Source organism: Macaca nemestrina, chromosome 4, assembly GCF_043159975.1.
Source record: "Macaca nemestrina isolate mMacNem1 chromosome 4, mMacNem.hap1, whole genome shotgun sequence".
Classification (NCBI taxonomy): domain Eukaryota; kingdom Metazoa; phylum Chordata; class Mammalia; order Primates; family Cercopithecidae; genus Macaca; species Macaca nemestrina.
Genome location: NC_092128.1, coordinates 142,066,961 through 142,087,850, shown reverse-complemented (window position 1 = coordinate 142,087,850; position 20,890 = coordinate 142,066,961). Strand labels below are relative to the sequence as shown.

The window sequence follows — 20,890 nt, the reverse complement described above, 5'->3', positions numbered from 1 at the left end:
CCCAAAGTGCTGAGATTACAGGTGTGAGCCACCTTGCCTGGGCTCCCTTCTCCATATGGCTTCAAAAACATGTCCCTGGAGAGTAGTCTGCTCCCACACTGTCACTAGATGTCATGGAGTCAATAAAATCTCCTGCGATTGTGTATCTCAGACATTTCTGTGTCTTTGATCCTCACCCTGGGACCCTAAGGGAAAAGGGTCTCAGTGTCAGTAACTCTGGGCCTCCCCTAAAGAGAAACGGAGATGGTGGCTCATCTAGGAAGTGGAGGAGCAGGGGGTTCCTGGTTCTCAGGCCACAAGTGATCTCTGCCCACTCAGGGCCTGCCCCAGCCTGCAAGTATTGCTGTGTGGTGGGAACACCCGCTTCCCTTGTGAACAGCCTTTGAGAGGGGGTCGTGGCCTTAGCTCCAGGGGTTCCTGGCCAGGGCTAAGTGCTCCTTCCGCAGAGGCCTGCACACATCTTACCCCTTTGACTTGTATTTCCGTGGCTTCCCCTCCCCACCTGCCCCCCAGACCTCCCTGACTGGCCAGCCCCTCAGTAGTCCTCCTCAGTTAGGAGTGTGTTCTTGAACACACTTGGGTGTGTTCTTGAAAAGAGCTGCCTGGTTCTGCTGCTGCCCCTTCTTCACCCAGTGGCCATAGATTTCGAAAGTGTAGGCATTGATGAGCCGGCACAGAAGCTGGAGGGTGTAGGGGTGAGTCTCGGGTGAGGATGTTCCACGTCACCGGCTTCACCCAGCAGTACTGGTAGTAGATCCGAATTGAAGCCAGCAAGGTCAGAGTGATCACCTGCAGGGCCAGGCGGAGAAGCTGGGCTGCAGCACCTCCAGCACAGGGACGCTCTGGGCTCGTTTGCCACGAAGCCTTTGGTGGCTTCTGCGGGGCCCTCCTAGTGTCTCCCACTTCCCTCTTGGCCAGCATCCGCAGGGACGGAGCCAGTGGGCTGCCACCTGCCACCTCTGAAGCCATCACAGGGCGGCTGGGAGGGGAGGGGTGGGTACTCTGGAACCCCGCTGGGTGTAAGGATCCCTGGGAGAGGAGAGGACTTAGAGGTTTGCGCTTGGGGAGCTGGCGGCAACTGCCACAGGGCCTGGGTTGGGACGCTTCGTACCTTCAACCTCCCCCGGGGGCTGAAGTGCCGCACTTCCTCCACCACGTACTGCTGGGAGAAGGGGTGTGCCAAGGCCTCTTCCGCTGTGCAGCAGCTCTGGGGTTGCACCACCAGGAATCGGGAGACCTGGGAGGGGAGGAGAGGGGAATCGAGAACGTCAAGGCAGGTCCCCTCCAGCATGTCAGGAGAGGTGGAGCCTCCCCGGGCAGGGGAGCCTGACATTGTGGCCCTGAGTCCAGGAGCCAGGCGGCCTGGCCTCTCACCAGGTTGTTCACCGTGTCCGAGTAATCATCCCACACGGGCGAGTCAAACTGGTAGTTGCTGCTGATGATCATCCTCAGCATCAGCAACTGCTTCCAGTGCCAGAAGGGTGGGGAGCTGGCCAGCAGCGTGTACATGATGACACCAGTGCTCCACTTGGACGTTGGAGGGCCCAGGGCCACTTACCCCAGCACCAGGGGCACCGACTCAGCCCTGCCTATTCCTCGCTCACCCAGCCCAGGCGGGTGATCCTCCTCCCCCAGCGCACTCGCATGTCCACCGCCTTCCCGTAGCCTGGATGGTCTCCATTCATGGAGCACTGGACGATCTCAGGGCCAGGTGACTGGGGGTCCCGCAGACCTCTGCAGGAACAGTCATCACCAGGACAGGTCAGCAGGGCGCTCAGAAGAGGAAGTCCAGGCCAGGCACAGTGGCTCATGTCTATAATCTCAGCATTTTGGGAGGCCGAGGCAGGCAGTTCACCTGAGGCCAGTAGCTGGAGACCAGCCTGCCCAACAAGGTGAAACCCTGTACCTACTAAAAATACAAAAAATAGATGGGTGTGGTGGCACATGCCTGTAGTCCCAGCTACTCAGGTGGCTGAGGCAGGAGAATCGCTTCAACCCGGGAGGCGGAGGTTGCAGTGAACTGAGATGGCCCCACTGTACTCCAGCCTGGGGGACAGAGCAAGACTATCTCAAAAAAAAAAAAAAAAAAAAAAAGGAAAGAAAAGAAAAAAAAAAGAGGAAGTCTAAAGAGACAATGGAGATGGAACAGAAATGGTGCTTTGGCGGGGACTCCCCCAACATCCAACTTCAGGACCCAGGGCAGGGCAGGGTACTGCCCACAGGGCCACCAGCTAATGGCCCATTGCTTCCCTGGTCACTAGTAGCCATCCTGGCCTGGAACTAGGGTAATAGGAACCTGGGAGAGGACTTACCTGAAGAAACGCCTAGCCCTGCCGGACGTGGGGGCTCACACCTGTAATCCCAGCACTTTGGAAGGCTGAGGCAGGCAGATCACGAGGTCAGGAGTGTTAGACCAGCCTGACCAACGTGGTGAAACCCCGTCTCTACTAAAAATACAAAAATTAGCCAGGCCTGGTGGTATGTGCCTGTAATCCCAGCTACTCAGCAGGCTGAGGCAGGAGAATTGCTTGAACCTGGAAGGCAGAGGTTGCAGTGAGTCATGATTGTGCCACTGCACTCCAGCCTGGGTAACAGAGTGAGACTCCATCTCAGGAAAAACAAAAAACTATTTTCAAAAAAAAAAAAAAAAGGTAAGAAACTGCACTACATCTGGCAGAAAGCAGGAGGCCCCTGAGAAGGATTAGGCCCTCCATCCCAACCTTGCCAATTAAGCCTCATCCTCACTTCTGGCTGGCCAAGTCAGCTTCCGACAGGATCAAGCTTACTTCCCGTGGATTAGGCCCACTTCCGGTAGGTCAGGCCTCTTTCTGGAGAGTCTCCTCATTTCCGGAATACAGTATAGTGCTGGCTTCTGATGGATTAGGCTCACTTTTGGCATATCAGGCCCAAATCTGGCAGATCAGGACCTCTTCTTGGCTTCCCAAGTGTGAGGTAGGCCTCAGGCCATCCAGGCTTGGCTCTGTCACTTCCATGGCTACTGGGGAGGGGTAAACTTCTGAGGTTTTGGATGTCTCCCACTGTGGCCAGCGGAAGAGGTGGGGGAAAGACAAAGACTCATATTCTTGTCCAGATTGCTGGGGTAGGAGGGAAGGCCCAGCCCACTGCCCACCCCGATATTGTCTCCATTTGGCTAAAGCTGTTAGAGGAGGCAGTGGTAAGGGCTGTGGCTGGGCTTTTCAGTTCTGGCTGGTATGGCTATTGCTGCTGTGCTACCGCACTGTGATTGTACAGCTTCCATGTCTACTAATGAGTACTGTCAAGTAGGAACCCTTACTATGTGTTGAACACTGTCGGAGGAGATTTAGAATTCTCATTTAATCCTCCCATCAACTTTAAGGGATGCAGATGTTGTTAAAACCATTCTACAGGTCAAGAAATAGAGACACAGAAAAGTCAGTTACCTTACCCAAAACCTCATAACTGGTTACATGGCAGAGCTGTTCTGAGTTTTCTTTAAGCCTCTGTGATCATACCTTACAGCTGCTGTTATGAAATGGAGCAGTTGTATTTTTTTTTTTTTTCCCAGCTGCAGAATTCCTGTCTCTCAGAAGGGAAACCAATGCCAAACCCAGACTCATCAGGAGAGAAAAATTTTTTTTTTAATATCTGAGAGCACATATAAATGGTAAAGGTACTTAGGAACCCGTATTGATAGTAAAAAAAAAATTGCATATTCTGTGATCCAGTCATTCTACTAGGAATACATCCTGAGGAAGTCATCAGAAATGTGAGTACACATTTGTTCACAAAGATGCACACTGGAGCATGACTATATAAATGAGAAAGTGAAAATCATCCTCAAGTCCAATGATAAAGGGCTGATTTAATTATACATGTGGTTTAAATACATATCCCTAATATAATAATTGCTAAGATATGCTGAATGCTTACCATGTGCCACTCATTGATTTAAGAGCTATACATGTATTAACTCATTTAACCTATGTGATCGATTATAGCGTGATTGTATAGGAATATTTATGGCTTGAGGAAATGTTTGTGCTCTATTATAATGAAAAAAGTGGATTACAAAACTACTTTTTAAAACTGTGTAGATCCAAAAGGTAGTAGTTAGAACTAAAACATGAAATTACTGTTTTTATTTTCTTCTTTGCAATTTGAAGAATTTTCCAGATTTTCTACACTAATAATCATTAATTACATTTTAAAAAAAATATTTAAAAATAAAAACATAGGGTATTAGGCCATGCCTGAGGGCCTGATGCCCAAGTGAGTCCAGCTAGTGCTATGGCCACAGGGAGCCAGTGACCCCTGGGGCTGACCATGAGAGCTCTTGGTGAAGTGAGGAGACCCAATTGGGACCCCTCCCTACCGTGCACCCTACCCACTGCCCTATTTGCTCAGAAGCTCTGCCGCTGTGAGAACCTGGCACCAGGGTCTGCGTAACCAGAGAAACCTACAGTCATTCTGGCCAGCACTAAAAACAGTCACAGAGGCTGACACTTTCAGGACTAAGATCAAAGGTCTTTATCCAGCTTTCAGAGGCATTCACTGTCTGGCACCTCTTGACTTCTTGGCCCCAGTTTTCTACTTTCCAAAGCCCTTCATTTCAGAAAGGCCATTTCCTCCTAACTTTCCCTGTACCCATGGTACATCCTTCTCCACATTTTCCAAACTTTCCCATCCTCTACTCCAAAAATATCTTTTTTGTTATTCCAAGCATATGGGTGAGGCTGACAAAACTCGTGAGCATATTGATGGAACTGCTATAAATATCAGCATAATAGCAATAACAATAGCTACCATTTATTGAGCACTTACTCATCCCGTTTAAATACATTTATCCCATTTAATCTGCATAGCTCGTCTGTGGGCAGATACTAGCGTCCATCTTTACAGATAAAAAAATCTAAGGATAAAAGAGGTGAAGTAAATTTTTCAAGGTCCCCCCATCAATAAATGGTGGAAATAGCCAGGTGCAGTGGCTCATGCCTGTAATCCCAGCACTTAAGGATGCCAAAGCAGGTGGATCACCTGACGTCAAGAGTTTGAGACCAGCCTGGCCAACATGGCAAAACCCCGTCTCTGCTAAAAATACAAAAATTAGCCAGGCCTCAGGGCAGGCGCTTGTAATCCCAGCTACTCGGGAGGCTGAGGCAGGAGAATTGCTTGAACCCAGGAGGTGGAGGTTGCAGTGAGCCAAGACAGAGCCATTGCATTCCAACCTGGGTGACAAGAGCAAAACTCTGCCTCAAAAGAAAAGAAAAAAAAGTGGAAACAAACTTCAAACCCAGGTCTGTCTGTGCATCTCACAATGCACTTTCATATTCATGACCTCCCCAGATCTGTGAGGATGGCTGTGCAGGTATGATCAACCCTCTTTCTAGCTGAAGACTCTGAGTATGGTTGCTGGAAAATGGTAGTGGGGGACGGAGTCTATTATAAGAATCCAGGTCTCTGGAATTTGAAGATGCAGAAGACATTCATTATGCTCACAGGCTTATCATGGCTGCCTTAATGTGAATTCAGGCCAATCCAGGATTCAGAATTTCACCTACTCTCTTAAGTGCAATTCTGAATTTATCAGTGCCCAGGAAAGGCACTGATGGAAAACGTCACACTGTGAATGGAATGTCAGATATGTGTATATATGTGAATATCTAGAACAGTCTCATGAAAAAGCATCTGCCAACAAGCTGGGCATAAAGAAATTTAAGATTAAATTTAAGGAGGAATATACAGTTTTGCTTCTTTTTCTAAAAACACAAGTAAAACCCACTCAGGTTTGATGAATGGGGAATAGAAGTCTCCTCATTGTAAAGGTGTGACCTTTGACCCCAATTATAGGGAACTTAAACTACATCCTTGAGGAGTCCTGTGTTCTAGAATGGATGTGATGATAAGCCAGTGAGCAGTGATTATTCATAAGTCTGAATGGCTTGTCTTCCCACGCTGCAGTTCTGGACCGTGGCTGATCTATTGCTTTCTTACAAAACACTCATGAGCCATGAATTCATTGTGTTGGACTCCTAAGGCAGGCCCAGCCCTCTGGTTCACCTCTTCTCTACATTTCTGTATGAATATATTTGGTTCATTGTTTAGACTTGGCAACTTCCTGTCAATGTCCCAGGAGAAGCATACAGCAGACCAGAAGTAGAATGAGTTTTTTGTTTTGTTTTGTTTTGTTTTTGTTTTTTGAGACAGAGTCTTGCTTTGTTGCCCAGGCTAAAGCAACCTCCGCCTCCTGGGTTCAAGTGATTCTCCTGCCTCAGCCTCCCAAGTAGCTGGGATTACAGGAGCGTGCCACCATGCCCAGCTAATTTTTGTATTTTTAGTAGAGATGGGGTTTCACCATATTGGCCAGGTTGGTCTTGAACTCCTGACCTCAAGTGATCCACCCACCTTGGCCTCCCAAAGTGGTAGGATTACAGGCAAGAGCCACCATGCCCAGCTGGAATGAGTTTTCAGGAAACCCTCAAGCCAGGCTCTGTCTGATTTCACTTGTCACCAGGACTGAGGTCTCAGCCCACTCTCAGTGACCCCAAGCTCAGCCAGGCCCCTGTGTCCTGCTCAAGGCTTGACAGGGAGGAAGACTGCCAAGAGTATAGATCTAGCCTGAGGAGCTGATTGAAACAATTGCTAAAATATGTTCTTTACACACATACACCTGACTTTCTTTTCCTAGAGGGTATGGCATTCTTCTTAGAAGATGGCATTTATGAAAGAATATATGAGTATACTTTTTGTTTTCTCTTCATACATGGAGTGCACCCATCACCTGAGCAGTGTACACTGTACCCAAAGTGTACTCTTTTACCTCTCACCCTCTTTTCACCCCTCCCCCAGAGTCCTCAAGGTTCACTGTATCATTCTTATGCCTTTACATCCTCATAGCTTACATACGACATTTGGTTTTCCATTCCTGAGTTACTTCGCTTAGAATAATGGCCTCTAGTTCCATCCAAGTTGCTGCAAAAGACATTGTTTTGTTCCTTTTTATGGCCAAGTTTTATTCCATGGTGTATATATTCCACTTTTTCTTTATCTACTCATTGGTTGATGGGCACTTAGATTGGTTCCATATCTTTGCAATTGTGAATTGTGTTGCTCGAAACAGGCATTTGCATGTGTCTTTTTCATATAATAACTTATTTTCCTTTGGATTGATACCCAGTAGTAGGAATTGCTGGATCAAATGGATTTCTACTTTTAGTTGTTTAAGGAATATCCATACTGTTTTCCACAGTGGTTGTAGTTTACATTCCCACCGGCAGTGTAAAAGTGTTCCCTTTTCGGCCGGGTGCGGTGGCTCACGCCTGTAATCCTAGCATTTTGGAAGGCCAAGGCGGGAGGATCACTTGAGGTCAGGAGTTCGAGACCAGTCTTGCCAACATGGTGAAACCCCATCTCTACTAAAAATATAAAAAATTAGCCAGGCATAGTAGTGTGCACCTGTAATCCCAGCTACTCAGGAGGCTGAAGCAGGAGAATCACTTGAACCCAGGAGGCAGAGGTTGCAGTGAACCGAGATCTTGCCATTGCACTCCAGCCTGGGTGAGAGGGCGAGACTCTGTCTCAAAAAAAAAAAAAAAAAAAAAAAAAAAAAGTGTTCCCTTTTCACCACTAGCATGTCATTATCTACTGTTTTTTGACTTTTAAATTGTAGAGGAGTATGGCGGTATTACATTGTGGGTTTAATTTGAATTTCCCTGGTGATTAGTGATGTTGAGCATGTTTACATATGTTTGTTGGCTGTTTGTATGTCTTCTTTTGAGAATTGTCTATTCATGTCCTTTGCTCACTGTTGAATGGGATTATTTGTTTTTTTTCTACTGATTTGTTTGAGTTCCTTATAGATTCTAGATACTAGTCCTTTGTCAGATGCATAGTTGGCAAATATTTTCTCCCACTCTGTGGGTTGTCTGTTTACTCTGCTGAGTATTTCTTTTGCTGTGCAGAAACTTTTTAGTTTAATTAGGTCCCATTTATTTATTTTTGTTGCGTTCGCTTTTGGGGTCTTAGCCATGAATCTTTTGCCTAAACCAATGTCTGGAAGAGCTTTCCCTATGTTATCTTCTAGAGTTTTTATGGTTTCAGGTCTTGGGTTTAAGTCTTTGATTCATCTTGGGTTGACTTTTGTATAAGGTGAGAGACGAGGATCCAGTTTCATGCTTAGTGAGCCAGTTTTCTCAGCACCATTTATTTAAGAGGGTGTCCTTTCCCCAATTTCTGTTTTGTGTGCCTTGTTGGAGATCAGTTGGCTGTTAAGTATTTGGCTTTATTTCTGGGTTCTCTATTCTGTTGCATTGGTCTATGTGCTTATTTTTATACCAATACCATGCTGTTTTAGTAACTATAGCCTTGTAGTATAATTTGAAGTTGGGTAGTGTGATGCCTCCAGATTTATTCTTTCTGCTTAGTATTGCTTTGGCTATGTGGGCTTTTTTTTTTTGGTTCCATATGCATTTTAGGATTTTTCTAGTTGTGTAAACAGTGGTGATGGTATTTTGATGGAACTGCATTGAATCTGTAAATTGCTTTGGGCAGTATGGTCATTTTCACAATGTTGATTCTTCCCATCATGAGCATGGAATGTGTTTCCCTTTGTTTATGTCATCTATGATTTCTTTCAGCACTGTTTTTTAGTTTTCCTTGTAGAGATCTTACACATCCTTGGAATTGAACCATAGTTTTAAATGCAATTTTTAAGTTTGATAGTTAAGGAAATAGTGTTGTGAATTATTTTAAAGTAATGACTCTTTTCCAAAATAATTAGCACCTAAAATTTTGATAACAGTTTTATTGAGATATCACACACTTTACAATTCATCAATTTTAAGTGTGCAATTCAATGGTTTTTAGTATAGTTACAGAATTGTGTGACCATCACCACAATCGATTTTAGTACATTTTTATAATCCCCCAAAGAAACTTTGTATACCTTCTTTAGCTATCATTCCCCAATCTCCTCACCCCACCTCCCAGTCCTAGGCAACCACTAATCTTCTTTCCATCTTCATAGATTTGCCTATTCTGAACATTTCCTATAAAAGGAATCATAGAATATGTGGTCTTTTGTGCCTGGCTTCTTTCATTTAGCATAATGCTTTTAAGTTTCATCCATGTTGTGGCATGTATTAGTGCTTCATTCCTTTTTATGACAAATAAGATGCCATTGTATTGACATACTACATTTTGTTTAGCCATCAGTTGATGGACACTAGGTTCTTTCCACCTTTAGGCTATTATGAATAATGCAGATATAAACATTCACAGGCAAGTTTATGTGTAAACATATGCTTTCAGTTCTCTTGGGTAGACACCTAGGAATGTGTTAAAATAGTTAATCGGGAGGCTATTAGGCTGAGACAGCTCCGTCACTTTGGGTTCCTATGTAAGGAAACCCAAACCCAATTCAATGTAAACAGTAAGTGAAACTAAAGCTTAACCTATCAGAAGCCACCAACTAACCTCTAACTAAAAACTTTCCACCATAACTAGTCAAATATTTTCTTTGTCTTGCTTCCACAAACACGTTAGAAAAAGTTTTCTCTTGCCTGCCTGCACTGAACTGCTTTTGGTCTGGTACTGCTGAATTCATGAATCACTGAATGCTCGAATAAACTCATTAAAATTTTGATGTGCCTCAGTTTATTTTTAATTAATTAATTAATTTAGATAGGGTTTCACTCAGTCACCCAAGATGGAGTGCAGTGGCATGATCTCAGCTCACTGCAGCCTCTACCTCCCAGGCTCAAGCAATCCTCCCACCTCAGCCTCCCGAGTATCTGAGACCACAGGTGCATGCCACCGTGCCCAGTTAATTTTTGTATTTTTGTGGAGACAGGATTTTGCCATGTCACGCAGACTGGTTTCAAACTCCTGAGCTCAAGCAATCCTCCTGCCTTAGCCTCCCAAAGTGCTGGGATTACAGGCATGAGCCACTGCGCCCTGGCCCTCAGTTTATTTTTAACAAGTGGAATTGCTAAGTCAAATGATAACTCTACGTTTATCTTTTGAAGGAACTGCCAGACTGTTTTGCAAAGTAGATCCACCATTCTACATTCCCATCAGCAGTGTGTGGAACTTCTGCTTCCTCCACATTCTCACTAACACTTATCTGCTTTTTTGATGAAAGCCATCATAGTGGATGATATGGTTTGGCTGTGTCCCACTCACATCTCATATTGAATTCTCAAGTGTTGTGGGAGGAACCTGGTGGGAAGTAATTGAATCATGGGGGCAGGTCTTTCCCATGCTGGCTGTTCTTGTGACAGTAAATAAGTCTCACAAGATCTGATGGTATTATAAGGGGGAGTTTCCCTGCCCAATCTCTCTTTGCCTGCTGTCATCCACCTAAGACATGACTTGCTCCTCCTTGCCTTCTACCATGATTGTGAGGCCTCCGCAGCCATGTGGAACTGTAAGGCATTAAACCTCTTTTGCAAATTGTCCACTCTCAGATATGTCTTTATCAGCAGCATGAAAATGGACTAATACAGTGGATGTAAAATAGTGTCTCATTCTGTTTTTGATTTGCATTTCTTTGATGGTTGTGTTGAACATATTTTCACATGGTTGTATATTCGGACAAATGTCTATTGAGATTCTTTGCCCACTTTTTAATTGGGTTATTTGTCTTATTGTTGAGTTGTAAGAGTTCTATATATTCTAGAATGCAAGTACCTTAATAAATATATGATTTGCAAATATTTTTTTCTATTGTGTGTCGTCTTTCACTTTCTAGATAGTGTCCTCTGCAGCAGAATGAAGTACAAGGACTTACATTTGCAAGCTTTTTATTAGAAAGGACTTCAACTTACTGGTGTGGCAAAGTTTCCTTTCTTTTTTATTATTATTATTATACTTTAAGTTCTAGGGTACATGTGCATAACGTGCAGGTTTGTTACATATGTATACTTGTGCCATGTTGCTGTGCTGCACCCATCAACTCGTCAGCACCCATCAACTAGTCATTTACATCAGGTATAACTCCCAATGCAATCCCTCCCCCCTCCCCCCTCCCCCTCCCCATGATAGGCCCTGATGTGTGATGTTCCCCTTCCCGAGTCCAAGTGATCTCATTGTTCAGTTCCCACCTATGAGTGAGAACATGCGGTGTTTGGTTTTGTGTTCTTGTGATAGTTTGCTAAGAATGATGGTTTCCAGCTGCATCCATGTCCCTACAAAGGGCACAAACTCATCCTTTTTTATGGCTGCATAGTATTCCATGGTGTATATGTGCCACATTTTCTTAATCCAGTCTGTCACTGATGGACATTTGGGTTGATTCCAAGTCTTTGCTATTGTGAATAGTGCCGCAATAAACATACGTGTGCATGTGTCTTTATAGCAGCATCAAGAAGGATACCACAGCAGTCTTCACTAGGACGTTCCTTGGTGATTCAACAGTTAACTATTAGCTATCCACATACTACCTAGATCGATGGCCTCCACGGTGGAGAGTAATAATTCGTTGGGGCTTAGGAAAAGAGTGCTGACCTTTTTATTTCACTCTTTCAAATTTTGTTTCATCATGTTCACATTAGTGTAGCAGTACATTTGTTGACACATATTTTAAATGATCAATACATGTAATTATGGACACATGCTCAAAAGTATTTTCCTAAGGAAACAGTATCAGATTTGGAGACCATGATCTAGATAACTTTCTGAGTCAACATTTTGCTCCTGATGCACTCGTGGCTATCAAGCCATCTTTTCTTTTTCCCCCTCACCTACCATATTCTGACTTTTACTCCTAGATTAGTTTCTCCAAGAGGATAAAACATATTAAGATGCAGTGGCTCAGAATGTGCAGGTGGTAATGTGACACCCAGCTGAGTCTGAGACATGGGTCTGTATCTCCTCAGCTTTCAAGATTACAGCCTGAGCTACACAGAAATAAGCTCTGCGTCCACTTTATTAGCAACTTCACAACTTGCTTGTGAACCTGATAAGGAAGCAATGATATCCCATTTCACTAGGTGGCAGCAAAACTCTACCCACAAGGTGCCCAAGTGGTTCACCGGTATTAGTGCTTACTTGTTGAGCCCCACTTAATTAGCAGAAAGACAGTGGCTGACAGGATATTTCAATTACATAATGCCTCTGACAGTGGAGAACAGATACTGCCATTTTGCTTTCTACAGGGTGGCCTGTCCTTAGGCCTACCTGAATTTTACACGTATTGTGAATGATCCTCTCAGAAATCCACAGGCCAAATAGCAAAAAGAGCTTTCTAATATACTTAAGCCTGGAGTCAACAATCAAAAGACCTAGTAAAGTTATACAGATCCTACATCAGGTTCAGGTGAAACCCCGGGCATGCCATGGATAAAGACTTCTGAAAGTTTTCAATAGGATGGTAGAATAATGGATGTGTCTTACAAATTTATTATTATAATACATAGAATATTGAAATAATATTTCCCAGAAGAAGTAGCACTTAACCAGTTAGGCAGGCAGTCTATATAAATAAAAATTTTTACCTTTGCATTCTCCAAATTCAGTAGGTTGTTCTTAGCCTCCCTAAAACCAAACATTTTTGGCTAGAGGTGTTAACCTAATCTCTCAACACAAACACTGAAAAAAAATAAATAAAAACACCCAAACAATAATCTCTGCTATTGACTTATAATTATTCCCTCTGCTTAGTTCATTAATTAAAAAAAGTAAATAGGGTAAAACGTTTCAAGATAATAAACTGGGCTACATTAATTATACTTAAATTATGCATTATGTTAAAATCTCCATCATTTGACCTTGAGAAAAGAAATTACACCACCCTTTTTCCAGTTAAAAAAAAATTCAGTTTCCAAGGACTTGAGAGTATACCTAATCTGAATGAGTTAGAAACTGTTTTCAGAGGCCGGGCATGATGGCTCATGCCTGTAATCCCAGAACTTTGAGAGGCTGAGGTGGGTGGATCACTTGAGCTTAGGAGTTCGAGATCAGCCTGGGTAACATAATGAAACCCCATCTCTACAAAAAATACAAAAATTAGCCAGGCGTGGTGGTGCACCCCTGCAGTCCCAGCTACTCAGGGGACTGCGGCAGGACGACTGCTAGAGCCCAGAGGGTTGAGGCGGCAGTGAGTCATGTTTGTGCCACTGCACCCCAGCCTGGGCAATGAAGCAAGACACTATCTGGGAAAAAAAATTGTTCTCAGAAAAATAAGCATACAAATGAGAGAGAGAAATGAATAGAGAGAGATGGTATCTCTTAAATTAGAAAATCAGCACAAATGCATTTTAAGTGAGACAAGCACATAAGAGATGTTATCGTAAAGGAGGCAAATTCAAGTTGAAAAGTTTCTTCCCAAACATACTCTACTCCTGTACATCAAGTGTAGAATATTTAAGACCCCACACTCTATTACATCACAACATGGTTTTTAATGTGAGTTTTTTACAATACAAACAAAAAATACAGAAATGCAATATATGAATACAGCTAAACGCAGAATGGTGACTTTTTTTCTCTTCAAGAGGCCATGATTCCCATTTCTAGTAAAATAAAGAGACTGCATATAGGTAGAAACAGGTAGGTTATTAGCTTCACAATTTTGCTTAGAAATGATCTATAAATGCATTTTCCCCCTGCTACTTATCATAAAGTGTAAAAAGGGAGTTAAAGGAAAGTTTCCCTGTTGGTTCCTACCACATGAAAGATGTTATATTCTATTTTAGCAGGGTCAATATATGGAAAATATCTAAATTAAATGTTATTACAAAAATGAAGCAGTAATGAGATTCTGGCTAAACAGGGCACTAAATGAGAATAATATATATTTAAAGAATCCAAAATAAACAAACAAAAAGAGGTTATAAAAAAGCTCCAGGTGCACTGTAAGCATATAGGGTTTTTTCCCATGTGTATTTTTAAACAACAGAAGTGTCAAAAAATAGGGTCAACTGTGTCAGACTAAATTACATTATGGTATATGCTGCATTGAATGGAACCTCTGTATTATAATCATCATAGAGAAGCACAGTTTGCATCATATTATGGCAGCTTATCCTCAATGAAAATCTTCCAGAGTCTTTTTATTTTGGAATCTCATATAAACTATCAAATCACCAGAACATGATTGTACAACAGTAAAATGTTCTCTTGCATTAAACTGAAGATACCTGTTTAATAAAAAAAAGAAAAAGAAAATGTAGGAAAGGTACTTAGAGCTGTTAGTTTGTAAGTACACAACACCCTAGACAATTCAAGGCATCTTAATCTCCATCAAGAAGAACAACAACAAAAATAAGTTTTGTCATGCTGTTAAATCCATCATTATGGATAAAACTGGTGCAAACTGGTCAAATGGATGCAACAAACACTGATGTCCAAGCTGGCATATTAGCAACTAATACATAACTGGTGGTCAATAGAGAGTTTAAAAGATCTTCCCTTTCTTCTTGTTCTTTTCCAAGGTTGTAAATGATGAAAGGAAAATAATCAAGATGAGTAACCATTTTATAAACATGATAGACAACATGATAACAATAGCTAACCCAATTACAACAACATTGGGATTTTCAGATACTACTTTTTCATCTAAAAAAATTACAAGATTTAGAAGTAAACAACAAAGATAATGTTAATCTATAATAGTATTTTTTAGACAATCAAATATTTGACAAAATTCCAGGATAAGCAGTAAAAAATATGGCAAAACCCCATTTTATTATATACTAGAACAATTCTTCCCAAATAAAACCGCACAAACTGAAAAATATCAACTGGCATCAAACAGTGTGTTCTTTTCCCCCGCTGTCATTTGCATTCTGAAGTGCAACTGCTTCTACAAATCTATTTTCCTCTTTTTTGGGGAAAATGTTAACAGTAGGCTAGTGTAGTAGAACAAATGTCAAATCTGAAAACGTTTAGTAGTGAGGATAAATTATAGAATCCTGATAGGAATGCCACTTTTCAGTTTTAAATGAAACTATGAAGGAAAAGAAAACCAAGGCACGAATATTATTGATTTTTATACACATTCAGAGAAAGTAATTGATTAGCTGTATTGGAAATTAAATATCTAATATTTTGTCTTAAGAATTTTATCGTAAAAACATAATTCAACACAATTAAAACGTACCCTAAATATGTAATAGATTTTGAAGCAAAGTTCCCTTTGTGTGCCAAAAATTGAAAACAACCCTTTTGTCAAACAATTTGAGGGAGAAGGTAAGAAATCCAATTATGGTGAGTTAACTGGGGAGAATGTTATGAAGTTGCTAAATCATAATTATGAAATTAAGTCATGGAAAATGTACTGAAAAAGTATTGCTAATGGATATAGACTGTATCCATCCATATAAAAATATTTATCCATGAAAACCATTGTGTTTGGAATGCATGATAATGGGGGATGACTTTTTAAATGTTATTCTAATGTTTTTTAAATAAGTAGGAAAACAATTCTTTAAAACGTTAATAAACACATTTCTTAGTAATCTGCTATTAGTTACCTCGAAGAGTTCTGTTGCTCTAAAATACATTGTTGAGCTTCCCAGTTTGCTTTCTCATCCTCAAAGTGATGACATTTTTCCTCTAATTCTTTGTGCTGTGCTTCCAAATTATTTTTCAGTTGCTCATGGTGCCGCTGGAGCTAAATGACAGCACAATATATATCCCAAGGATACTGCCTTCCTCTGACGCTTTTGTCATTAACTTCAATGATAATATTACTACCCACCACAGCAAGAGGTAAACGGTCCCATAAAACAAAGTATTCTTGTTCAAATACATCTCTGTAGTCCTCACAGATTCAAGAATAAAAGTTACGTTACTCAACAGATTAGCCAAAAAAAAAAATTACTTTTGATAGTTTTTAGTTTTTATAGGCCATTTAACAACTATTTAGTAAATTGCCAACACCACCAATGTAAACAATAAATAAAATTAAATTTTCTCTTTAAAGTTAGGAATATTCAAGCACATACTGGTCAAATTATTTACTAAAAATCACTACAGAAAGTTGTCCCATACTTCGCAGGGAAAAAAGGTAAAAAATATATTAGCATTTGAGGAAAAAAAAAGGAGGCTAGTGACTAGCCTGCCTACTTGATCATGAACCAACTGTAACAGTACCTAAAGCAGGGAATAGTATATTTGCTAAGCTCTAACTTTGGAACTTCAAATCCAGGTGACTGGATTTGTATTCATCCATGCATAGCCTTTCACAATTCTGTGGCTCCTGGAAATATCTAACCAGGTATTTTATACAATTCAGAAATTCTTCACTGGTGAGGTATAAGCATTTCATTATTCCAAGGTATATGTCTACACAATGCCATTATTCCATATACCATTTTTAGGGCCAAAGTACTTAGAAAACCATGATAAATTAAAATATAGAAAATTATGTTGATGTGACTTTTTGGTTGGTTTTTATTATTTTTAATTGAAACATAATTGCACATATTTCTGGGGTACAGCATGCTATTCTGATACCTGTAAACAAATACGTAATGAACAAATTAGGGTAATTAGCACATTTGTCAACTCACACTTATTTTTGTGTATTGAGAACATTCACAATCCTCTCTTCTAGCTATTTGAATATAGACCAAATTACTGTTAACTACAGCCACCCTACAATGCTACAGAATGCTAGAACTTATTCCTCCTATCTAACTGTAATTTTGGTTGGCTTTTATAAAGACAAAAGAAATACATTTTTGTCTGGCAATTAAATCATAACAGAATGAATTCTCTCCTTTCTCATCACTTGTTTTTTAAGAGGGAAAAATTACATAATATGAAAACCAGTTAATTAAAAACAATTTGAAATAAGGATTGTGTTATTCATCTTGGTAGTTTATACAATTCTTTATTATATATACTAGCTAATCTTCAAAGTTAACTATAAAGTTGAATTCAACATTAAATCTCCCTAGGCATTTTGTAAGTCAACTACTTAAAACACTGATACTTTTTATCTTTCCTGTGGACGTGGTAGCATGTTTTTAGGGCCTCAGATTACGTTAGTGTATGTATAGGGATGAACCTACCTTTATCTTTTTAACACGTTTATTTTCTTCTTCATCATCTGTTTCTGGAAATTCATATATTTTAATTTTATGTTCTTGGATTTCTTTTATTATCTAAAATGGAAGAAGTAGTCAGCAAAAGAGCACCATACATAATTAATACATTAGTCTCATGTTTATTGCATGCTTCTTAGATTCCTATATGGCTCCTTGTTTCCAGATCCTTTACTGTTTTTTAATAATGCAAAGTTTTAATCTAAAATCAAATTACTCTGCTGTTCTTTTTTTTTAAAACTGTAAAGTGGATATATAAACACCAAATCCAATTACTTCAGAAGTGTTAAAGTCATATAGCTATCATACCAAAAGAGTTCCAAAACAGATGTAAAACTCCAGAAAGGGATTTCTCTGATTGACTTCCACAATAATGACAGTAGGTCATTTCTTTACAATGACTGAGATTCTTCCTTTAGATATAAATCCCCAAGTATCTTATTTAGTTGAATAAACAGGGCTACACTCACGTAAAATTTTTAGTAGAATCTGGCAAAAGTAAAGTAAAACTAAGTACAGCACTGCTCCCTGCACATTCATCAGAAAAATCCTTGCATGTACATGTGCATACACACAAACTGAGGAGCAACAGTCATAAGATTAGGGAAGGACACAGGGAGAAAACACACCCTAGAATTAATAAGGAGAATGCAGAAAACTAAAGAAGACAACTTATTAATAACATCAGAAATGACCTAGTTCATAAAATTGTCATGTCCAAAATCACTCCAAATTCTAAACAGAATATAGACATCCAAATACTTTTCAATTACCTATCCTTCTTTGAGCCCATAATAAACCAATGGCTAATATACCTAAAACTAGCTTCCTTGCCTATACTTATATTTTGGTGCAATTTTCATGGCAAAGCTTCCCAGCAGCTATAAAAGGACCCTGAACAAATTGTGTTACATGGTTATTATACTAGATAGAAGTAAACAGAAATAAAGTTGGCACTGAAAAAAAATAGGATCATACATCTTTTACAATTAGGGTATGTACCTACATATATATTTTAAAAAAAAGAATAAACAAGGCGACAAATACATAATGAAGAGAAAAATGAGTAATAGTAGCCAGCTCTAAAAGCAGTGGTTTTAGTCAGAGGTTGTATATTAAAATGACCTGAGTACAACCACCAGAATGTCACCAATTTGAAAGAAGAGGTCACTTCATATTCATCTTTTTTCCCTTTAAGTTAGAAGTAAAAATCCAAATCAAAATATTATATGATCGTATTTGACACTTAGAAATAGCACATTAAAAAATAAAAATGGGAATGGGTAAGTATAAAACAGAAAATACTAGATACAGTAAAAACAATGTACTAAAACATTCTGAAAATTTATATGAATTTAGCACAACTTCAAAGCAAATTTTAACAGGCTTTTTATGAAAGGTTTCAAGGTACTCTGAAATGAAATGCATATTGAAAAAAGTGAAAAACAAAATATTTTGTTACAACAGGACTATATGGACAATAGAGTTAATTACAATCTATTTTTAAATATTATACAAAGTTGTTGCGGTTTAAACAATATACTACTGGCCAAAAAATAAAGACTACTGGAGTAGAGAAAGGTTCCACAATTGACCCTACTTTTCATAAAATGTAATATATAATGAACCAAACACAATTAAATTAGAAACACGTGTGACTGTGTAACTCACTATTATTGAGACAACAAGACATGAGTCTAGAAAAACAGTTTAGTGGTCTTCCAGCTAGCTCAGTCATACAGCATGAGACTCTTAATCTTAGGATCATGGGTTTGAACTTAAACTATAAATATATAACTTACACTATAGTTATAATGTTAGTTATAACTTAAACTATACATATCTAATATATTTATATTAATATAACTATAAATATTTAAGTTACAACTTAAACTATAAAGTCCCATGAAGTGCACGAAAAAAAAATTAGGACATAAGCAGCAAAAGAGAAAACAGAAAAAATATTGTGAAAACAAGAGAGAACTAAATACCCATAATAAGAAGAACCCATATCAATAAATACGGGCAATACCAAGTACTACTGGTCAAAAAGACAAAGGATTTGAACAAAAAGGATTACAAAAAGGGGCAAAAAAACTTTGTTTTTAAAATGTTCAGCCTTTCTGAAAAATAAAAGGAAAAGATGAAGAATGATTAGGTACCACTTCATTCCAAAAAAGTTTTCAAAATAAAATAACAAACCCTGCTGGCAAAGTCACAGTGAAACAGATGTATGCCTTATAAAATGAATTTGTTTTATTGGGAAAGCACCATGACAAAATGGGGAGTGGGGAGATAAAGACCCATAAAAACAATCACGCCTTTAAAAGAATAATCCTCTTCCTGGGAATTCATTCTAAGGAAATAATTCTAAAGAGTATGGGGAGAAATTGCCCATGTGGGGGTGTTATTAAAGAACACTTAAAACAGCCATATTTAAAAACCGACAAAGGATAAGGATACTATGATAATGAGTAAGAGCTTTGAGGTGAAAACTAAGGCAGAAGATTCGAAAGTTATTTTTAATACAGTATAAATGACAATACAGTAAAGCAGTAAGAGGAATGGATTGCAACACATTATACTAAAAATAGTAAAAACTGCAAATTGTGAGAATGGCATAAGAAACCTGAGTTAACACATCCTGCTCACCTGTTTTGTAAACTGTTGGCATTCCTCTGGTGTGAGTGTCTGCTTTGGCATTAAATGGAATGATACTCACTTTTTCATGCAAGTGCTTCATAAACTCAATATCCAATAGTTTAAGTCTGAAATACATAGTATTTAATATGACTGAATTGATCAGTTTGAGAGAACAAGAGTCTTCACATCCCCAATGCTAAGTTAACTCATCCTACTTTATTTACTTATCAGAAACACTGTGAAAATGTATTAGGCCAGCAAAAGATAGATGAAAGTTTAGCCTGAAATGTGCCAGTTTGCAGCAGCCAATGGAGCAGGGTTATTACAGTCATGAGCAGTTCATAGCAAAAGGCTGCTTCCAAGTAGTACCTGCAGGCCGGGTGCAGTGGCTCATGCCTGTAATCCCAGCACTTTTGGGAGGCTGAGGTGGGTGGATCACTTGAGGTCAGGAGTTTGAGACCAGCCTGGCCAACATGGTGAAACCCCGACTCTACTGAAAAGTACAAAAATTAGCCAGGCATGGTGGCAGGCACCTGTAATCTTAGCTACTCAGGAGGCTGAGGCAGGAGAATCACTTGAACCCAGGAGGTGGAGGTTGGAATGAACGAAGATCATGCTACTGCACTCCAGCCTGGGTGACAGAGCAAGAGTCCATTTAAAAAAAAAAAAAAAGAAAAGAAAAGAAAAGAGAAGAAAAAACCAAATAGTATTTAGGTTGTATTCTTTACTATCTATAATGATTCTCTTTCTCTTTCTTCTTCCTAAGGATATTGAGAAATAGAGTTTGATCTTTTCAGATCTTAGAGTTATTAAGATTGTCTTGGGACCAGGACACTTAAATTTGCCAAAATCTGACTGTTAATGATGGGTCTTTATTTATTTATTTATTTATTTATTTATTTATTTATTTATTTTTGAGATGGAATCTCGCTCTGTCACCCAGACTGCAGTGCAGTGGTGCGATCTCTGCTCACTGCAATCTCTGCCTCCCGGGTTCACACCATTCTCCTGCCTCAGCCTCCTGAGTAGCTGGGACTACAGGCGCCCGCCACTACTCCTGGCTAATTTTTTGTATTTTTAGGAGAGATGGGGTTTCACCATGTTAGCCAGGATGGTCTTGATCTCCTGACCTTGTGATCTGCTCACCTCGGCCTCCCAAAGTGTTGGGATTACAGGCGTGAGCCACCGGGCTTGGCTATTATTATTATTTTAAGTTT

General features: G+C 39.9%; 1 pseudogene; it reads right to left on the bottom strand.

The window, feature by feature from the left end:
• Positions 1-548: 548 nt before the first annotated feature.
• Positions 549-19,935, bottom strand: LOC105466302 (phosphorylase b kinase gamma catalytic chain, skeletal muscle/heart isoform-like; annotated as a pseudogene).
• Between the last annotated feature and the right edge of the window lie 955 nt (positions 19,936-20,890).